The sequence below is a fragment of the Dama dama genome, chromosome 22 (genome assembly GCF_033118175.1).
Source record: "Dama dama isolate Ldn47 chromosome 22, ASM3311817v1, whole genome shotgun sequence".
Lineage (NCBI taxonomy): Eukaryota > Metazoa > Chordata > Mammalia > Artiodactyla > Cervidae > Dama > Dama dama.
Genome location: NC_083702.1, coordinates 8,529,978 through 8,538,315, shown reverse-complemented (window position 1 = coordinate 8,538,315; position 8,338 = coordinate 8,529,978). Strand labels below are relative to the sequence as shown.

Genomic DNA, 8,338 nt, shown 5'->3' with positions numbered 1-8,338 from the left:
CGTGGTGCTTTCACATTTCTCATGTTTGCAATGCAAAAATAAATTGCATTGTAGTTGGACTGTTTTTCACAGCAACACAAGTTTGCATAATAAATGTAGCTCATAGTTTGCACTCTACCCTTTCAAGGCACATTTTCCACCTAGTCTAATACTTTTTACATGTTCACTTGATTGTGAGATAGTGAACAAATTCTTGACCCTCTCTTCTGAAAGTGAGTTTTATCTAGGCCTTGCAAAATAATCTGGATTCAGTGATTCATTATGGCCACATACCTACATTTCAGTTGTATTTAATGAGAATAAGGAATGAAATTTAGAGCTGCGATAAATTGTTAAAGAAACTGATGTGATCTTCATGCTGACTCAGCTGAAGTTGTACCCAGCTTCATTTGCTCTTTGGATAGGGCTTGTCTGTCAAGGAGATGCTCGCTGGATGTAAGGATCTCATCAAGGCATTTGACAGTCTCTGATCCTGACAGCTGACTGAACCAGCTACTGCCAGAGGTGAGAGAGAGTGGATGATCACCCCCCTGGAAGGAAAGCACTATTGTTATGCCACAGGCTTCTGTCCTGGGCCCTGCCTCATTCTGCATATTTTTCCAGCAGAAATGAAAAGGAAGAAAGCTTATTTCTCAGGTTTGCAGATGACACAAAACTAGGACAATTAACCAAATGTTTATTTGGTAAGATAATTAAGATGTCATCCAAAGAAAATAGATTAATATGCTGTGACCAAAATGAAGAAGAAATAAGGTAAAGGTAAGTAAGTTAACCTTCAACTCAGTATGAACCAGAAGTGGTTGCCAGTGAGATCAGAGTTTTAGGGTATGTTGACGGTAGTGTGGTGTTGGGCAGAGCCATCAGTCTCCATGTTCCAGGCTCATGCTGTTGTGTTCAATTTCAGACACCCCATCTGAGGCACAGAAATAAACACAAGAGCCAGCCTCCAAGGAACATATGAGGAGTGGTGAAGCAGTGTTAGGGCTCAGACCTTGTAAGAGAAAACTTGCTATTGCTTCAAATATTGTCATGAGGAGGAAGAGAGACGCAGTTGAGACCTGTCCATACCTGTGGTTGAGAGTCTAAAGCAGGTTTGGGCCCAGACGTCGGAACTGCTCTGAGTTAGTGCTTCTCCCCACACTTCCCCCTCAAATCACCTAGTAATCAGGAGTGGGAGTGTTGTGAGGGTGGAACAGCTGAATCCTCCCCAGGTGTATCAAATCAAGGGCAGCCTGAGGTGAAGAGCTCGACCTGTTGGGAAGAGCAAGACGTGATCCTTAAAGTCAAATCTAAAATACAGTTTAGGGTGACTGGCAGGCATGGACCACCTGGAGCCACATGGCATTTCAGTTCTTGTAGAAACAATTTGATTTCTCTTGTTAGTCCTCTCTTGTGAGAGTCTGGGAGGGATGTTTGAAACTACTAGGTCTGTGACCCAAGGGATTAATCACAACAGTGCTGTTCAGACACACCATCTACTTCCTTCTCTAGTACGGGCTGCCAGAGAGGAAGCAGGTACTATCAGAGCATCTGTAATCTGAGAGCTAGTACATACCACACACGGGGGGGATATTGGACACCATGGGTTTTAGTTAATAAATTTCCTCATAGCAAATAAGGAAATAGAATGCCAGTCTTGTTCTGACAATTCTGATTGTTAGTGATCTGTGGTTTGGCTGGTTTTCCTTTCTGGGCTATTGGAGTGAGCGGATTTCCTTTTTTTCATCCTCTTTTGGTTTTATTTTTATATACTTGTGATATACTCAAGTGCAATTTGCTATTTTAACATTTTTATTAAAGACATTTGGGTGGGTGGCAGGTTGTCTGAGGAGAGAACATGGCATCTCGAAGATTAGATTAAATTCAGTTAACCAGTGATGCAAGAAACCCCAGGATCTGAACCACCAGAAATTAGAATCTGAACCATCCAGAAATCAGGATCTGGGCAGGCTGTGGGGCCAGCTGCAGTCAGACACCTGGGCAGTCACCATCCTCTTTCCCTGGCTGATGGTAAATCTCATGATAGCCAGGAGAGCCTGGTGTCCTGCAGTGGAAGCACAGAGGTTAGGTGCCTCCAGAATAGTGACGTAAACCCAGGGTCTGACATGAAGAAAGTACTCAGAGAATGTCATTTTCCTTTCCAAGCCCAGAAGAGCTCGCCAACCTTCCTCTCTTAGTAGTTAGTTGGGGAACAGGCTGAGACTTGATGCTGCTGTTGGTTTGGTGTGCCTACCAGGGGTGAGTGCATCCTAAACTTGAACCAACCAGAGAATGGAGGGCGTGTCAACACAAAAAATGAATAGTAAAAAGTTTTTAAAAAGAAAAGACTAGAGAGCTACATAATGAAATAGTAAGTGTGGTTTCTTGGATAATGAGTTTAAGCGGATTTTTTTTTCTTCCAGTTTAATTGAGGTATAATTGACATACAGCACTGTATAATTTTAAGGTGTACAGCATAATCTCACAATAAGCTTAGTAAACTAATTTTTAATTAAAAATATTTTTCTTACGAGAACTCTTGGGATTTACTCTCCCAACAACTTTCATATGTAACATACAGCAGTGTTAATTATGGCCTGCCAGGTGGTGCAGTGGTAAAGAACTCACCTGCTAGTGCAGGAGACGAAGTAAACTCATTTTTGATTCCTGGGTCAGAAAGATCCCTTGTAGAAGAAAATGGCAACCCACTCCAGTATTCTTGCCTGGGAAATCCCATGGACAGAGGAGCCTGGTGGGCCACAGTCTGTGGGGTTACAAAGAGTCAGACATGACTAAGTGCGCACGTACACAGTGTTAATTATATTTGTCATGTGCAATATACCCCTAGTTCTTTGTAAGTGGAAGTTTGTACATTTTTCGGGGAGCAGGGGCAGGGCTGAACTGGTTGGCATGCAGAACTTCCCAGACCAGGGGTTGAACCTGTGCCCCATGTAATGGAAGCACAGTCTTAACCACTGGACCACCAGGGAAGTCCAAAGACATACCTTTTGACTGCTTTCAACCAGTTCTCCTTGCTCCCACTCCTTACTTCTGGTAACCAAAAGTCATGTTTTTCCTATGAGTTTGTTTTTGAAATATAATTGTCCTACAACACTATGTTAGTTCCTGTTAATCAACATTGATTTGATATTTTTATGCATTTCAAAGTGATCATCACAATGTCTAATTATAATTTATCACCATAAAAGATATTACACATTTCTTAACTGTATTCCTCACACTGTACATTTCATACCCATGACTCACCTATTTTGCAACTGGAAGTTTGTACCTCTTAACTTCTGTCACTTCTCTCTCCTCACCCCCTCCCTCCTGGCAACCACCTGATTGTTCTCTGTGACTCTGTTTCTGTTATTATGTTTTTTTGTTTTTAGATTCCAAATATAAGTGAAACCATACAATATTTGTCTGCTGACTTAGTTCACTCAGTATCAGTTCAGTTCAGTCGTGTCCGACTCTGCGACCCCATGAATTGCAGCACACCAGGCCTCCCTGTTCATCACCAGCTCCTGGAGTTTACTCAAACTCATGCCCATCGAGTCAGTGATGCCATCCAGCCATCTCATCCTCTGTCGTCCCCTTCTCCTCCTGCCCCCAACCCCTCCCAGCAACAGTGTCTTTTCCAATGAGTCACCTTTTCGCATGAGGTGGCCAAAGTACTGGAATTTCAGCTTCAGCCCTTCTAATGATGTCCTTCCAAGGACATCAGTCCTTTCAGTGAACACCCAGGACTGGTCTCCTTTAGGATGGACTGGTTGGATCTCCTTGCAGTCCAAGGGACTCTCAAGAGTCTTCTCCAACACCACAGTTCAAAAGCATCAATTTTTTGTATAGTAACCTCCAAAACCATCAGTGTTGTTGCAAATGGCAAGATTTCATTCTGAGTAATATCCCATTGTGTCTACCACATCATCATTACCCACCTACTGATGGGCACTTGGGTTGCTTCCATATGCCAAAATATGGCCAAAATAGCCAAATACTATAAATAAAAATGTAATCAGCATAGGGCTGCATATCTTTTCTAATTAGAGGTGGAATTGCTGGATCATATGATAGTTCTATTTTTAATGTTTTAAGGAAACTCCATATTGTTTTCTATAGTGACTGCCTCGATTTACATTCCCCATACACAGTGCACAAGGGTTCCCTTTTTTCCACATCCTCACCAGTACTCATTATTAATGCTTTTGCATGTAGCTATCCAGTTTTCCCAACACTATTGAAGAAGCTGTCTTTTCCCCATTTATATTCTTGCCTCCTTTGTTGTAGATTAATTGTCCATATGAGTGGACAATTTCTGGGCTCTCTGTTCTGTCTGTTGACCTACGGCTCTGGTTTTGTGTCAGTACTATGCTGTCTTGATGACTAGCTGTGCAGTATAGGTTGAAATTAGGGAGTATAATACCTCCAGTTTAGTTCTGTCCCAGGATTGTTTTGGCTATTTGGGATCTTTTGTGTTCCCATGCAAATTGTTCTAGTTCTGTGAAAAATGTCACTGATATTTTGATAAGGATTGCATTGGATCTGTTAATTCCCTTGGGTATGGTCATTTTAACAATATTCTTCCAATCCATGAACATGGTATATCTTTCCATCTGTTTGTGTCATCTTCAGTTTCTTTCAGCAGAGTCATAGTTTTGCAAGAACAGGTCTTTTACCTCCTTATTCGGACTTATTCCTAGGTGTTTTATATTTTCTTTTTGCTTCTGTGCATTCTTTTTTCAAGGTTTGAATGGAATTTTTATTTAAATTTTAGAAAAGTTTTAGATTTACAGGAAAACTGCTTATAAAGTAGCATTTCCATATATACTGATTGGTTTCCCTTAATATCGTATGTACCATTTCACAGTTACTAACCAATTTTGATATATTAAAAATCCTTAATTTTTAGCTAATAACCTTTTTCTGTTCCAGGACTCAGTCTGGAGCAGAAATTATATTTAGTCATGATACATTTTAAAAATACTGAAATTCATAATTCCCTCGTGGTCCACAGGTTAGGGCTCTGCAGTCTCACTGCTAAGGGTCCAGGTTCAATTCCTGGTTGGGGAACTAAGATCCCACAAGTCACGTGGTGCCACCAAAGGAAAAAAGATTAAAAATACTGGAATTCATATACATTACTTACAAGGTATGTTCTTTTTTTTTTTTTTTCCTTTTTTAGTTCTACCACTTTATTGCTACCAACCCATTTCCCTCCACCCTCGTGCACACATGCTCAGTCATGTAATCCCATGGACTTCAGCCCGCCAGACTCCTCTGTCCATGGACTTTTCCAGGCAAGAATACTGGAGTGGATTGCCATTTCCTTCTCCATAGGTATGTTCTTTATTAGAGATGTGGTCTAACAGACACAAAATTTAGCTATTTCTGAACGTGTGTATGTGCTAAGTCACTTCAGTTGTGTCCGATTCTGTGACGCTGTGGACTGTAGCCCACCAGGCTCCTCTGTCCATACAATTCTCCAGGCATGAATACTGGAGTGGGTTGCTATTTCCTACTCCAGGGGGTCTTCCCGACCCAGAGATCGATCCCTAATCTCTTATATCTCCTGCACTGGCAGGCAGGTTCTTTACCACGAGCACCACCATAACTAGAAGTAAAAGCAAAACTGGGATTTTCAATTCTGGATCTGGTGTGACCTTATGCTTACCTCATTAAGCGCTGTGTATTGTACAGAAAGATTCTTAAGAGGCCAAATTTTTGAAGAGGATTGCATGGGGGATGGTTTAAGTGATGAGTATGGGTGATCATTTGCCCTGGTGAAAAGTATAATCATGAAATGTACAAACTCAAGAAGGAACTGAATTGGATTTCTGGCCCAGATTTCAACATGAGCACTTCAAAGGATGAGCTGATCTGTTGATGACTATTGGACAAAAGGTCAAATGAGACCTTTGGGTGGCACCAAACAGGAGGCCCTCTATATCTTCTTGTGTAACAAGGTCTTCTGGCCTTAGAAAAGCCAGTTAGAGCTGCCCTTTGAGATTCTAATGCCTTATTTTGTGCTGAAAGTTCTCTTATATTGTGGTGGTAGTGGGCCTTCCTCTGTAGTGAGCCAGAAGTTGTGGCCAGCTGACTCCCAGCCCAAGCTGGTGTGGAAGGAAGGGCTCAAAGGAGTACTTGGAAGCTACTGCAGACCCCTCTTGTAAGTACAGGACTTTCCCCATGGGAGTTTCCTAGGAAATAATAAGTTCTTATCAAAGGAGACACAGATGAGGTTGAGAGGGAGCCTGGAGCCATGAATGCTTCAAAAGTCATTTCCATCCACAAATGATGTAGCCTTTCATTGACATGGCTCTAGGGCACTGAGCGGTTTAAAACTATGGGAAAGTTACTCCTCAGACAGGACTTCATAAAGCTGTAGTGAGAGCAGTGCCAGGGCCAGAGACAGTCGACCCTTGGAGCACAGGGGCACTGACCTCTGTGTGGTTGAAAGTCCACATATGACTTTAAAGTTGACCCTCTGTTTCTGCAGTTCCTCAGCCACTTACCAGTTCTTATGATTTTGGCCAAGTTCTCTGTAAAATTTTAAGCATAAAATTTGCCCCGCTTTTACCACAGGAGTGTTGTGAATAACATGAAAGTGGTTTGTAAACCGAGCAAAATACCATGAGGTCATGACTGAGAATGCCTTGTGTTTTGCATACTTCATCTGTGGTTCCCATTAATTCACTGCATCATTCCCACCTTGGAATACCCTTAGAAATTTGAGCTTAGTTTAATAGGCAGCTCTAAAGCTAAATTGTCTTCCTCTTCCGAGTAGGGTGAAGTTTCTAGAGAAATATTTCTGTAATTCTGTTGTAGTTTTTGGTGACCTTTCTAAAACATGGGACGTGCTTTATTTTTTTAAAACTAGAGCCTGATGTCAACTGGGACCTGGGTATCAAATGGAGATGGTCCCAGCTACCGTCATGGACTGTTCAGTCATACTGTACTTTAACATTTTCTCAAATAACAACCAGTTCTCACAACAACCATAGGTTCACGTTCTCATTTTATGGGTGAGCCAGACATTAACGTGGTTGATAAGACTGAAATTCAGACCTCTGACTACACCCTCACTGTATTATGCCCGAAAGACCTCAACCAATTTGTTACAATTTGTGACTCCTTCCAAGGCTTGTGAATTGTGTAAGAGTGGGTCAGACTGGTCTAGGACTGGTTTGTACACCCATAAAGAAGGCGCTTAAATATTTAGCAAATGAATATCAAGTAAGCCGCTCCTTCCCACAGCCCTGCAGCGTCTATCCCTCAGCCTGACCACAGACCCACCCCAATATTCCCCTAACTCCTCAGGCTGCAGTGCAGAGGAGAGGCCAAGTGGGCCTCGCCAGGCCAAAACTGGGCTTCGAAGGTCACACCTCCCACCCCTACGCCCGCTGGAAGACGCACGGTCGGTTTCGAAAAGAGCTTGGTGTGCCGGGTCCGGAGGCTCGCAGACCCCGCCGCCCCTCCCGCCCAGCGGACCCAAAAGACTACAGCCCCCAGAATGCCCCGCGACCGTCGGCTCGGCCCGGCGCGCGTGCGTGGTGGCGCAGCCGAGCGCTGACGGGGGCCGAGCCGCGCGAGTCAGAGCAGGGTTGGCACCGTGGAGGCGACGGCGCGCGGCGGTGGGGCAGCTGGACATTCCCCGCGGGGCAGGTGAGTGCCGAGCGAGAGGCTGGTGGCGACCCGCTGGGTCTGCGGGGCCCGGCGCCCACACATGCATCCCTGGTGGAGACGCGGGGGCTGTGGAGAGACCGACTGACGCACGGACTGGCAGATGGACGGGCAGAGAAGCCGGGAGGCGCTGCCGCGCGGGCCGGCCGGGCCCTCGCTCGTCAGGCGCACAGGGTGGGGGTCTAGGCCGGCGGTCTCCAGTGGCGGGCTTGCTGAGGTCGGGTGCGCGGCCTGCGAGGCGAGGACGGTGCTCGGGGCGGGGGTGGCCTCCCGGGGTCGGGAAACCCCCTGGCCGGCCCAGCGAGAAGTGGGGGTCCCCGGCGCCCGAGCTGAAGTGCTCTGGGGGCTGGAGCCCCAATACAGCCCCTCCCGCCGCTGGGAGCAATTTACAGAAACCGCACCTCACGCCGGGGCCCTTTTCTTTGAAGGAACGGCAGCCTCGGATACATTTACCGCAGCAAAGTCTTCCTCAGGTGTGACTTGTAACTTGACGTTGAAGATTCAGGTCTGGGGTCAGAACAAGCTTAGATTCTGGTCAGACTCAGAACTCACCGTATTATGCGTTTTCTAACACTGGAGACACTGAGGCGCGTATTATCCGGGATCAGCCTGTGTGGTTAGGATTGGAATTTTGAAAATTATTCTCGTGGAATAATGATTCAAGATGCTTTTT

The 8,338-nt window shown here is 44.9% G+C and overlaps 1 protein-coding gene across 2 annotated transcripts in view; it reads left to right on the top strand.

Moving 5' to 3' along the window:
• The first annotated feature begins 7,534 nt into the window (after window positions 1-7,534).
• Window positions 7,535-8,338, top strand: part of SGSM3 (small G protein signaling modulator 3) — a 33,108-nt gene continuing 32,304 nt past the window's right edge. For both annotated transcript variants that reach the window (XM_061124476.1, XM_061124474.1), the window contains exon 1: window positions 7,535-7,647. The gene's annotated coding sequence lies outside the window, so the exon portion shown is untranslated. The remainder of the gene's footprint in view (window positions 7,648-8,338) is intronic.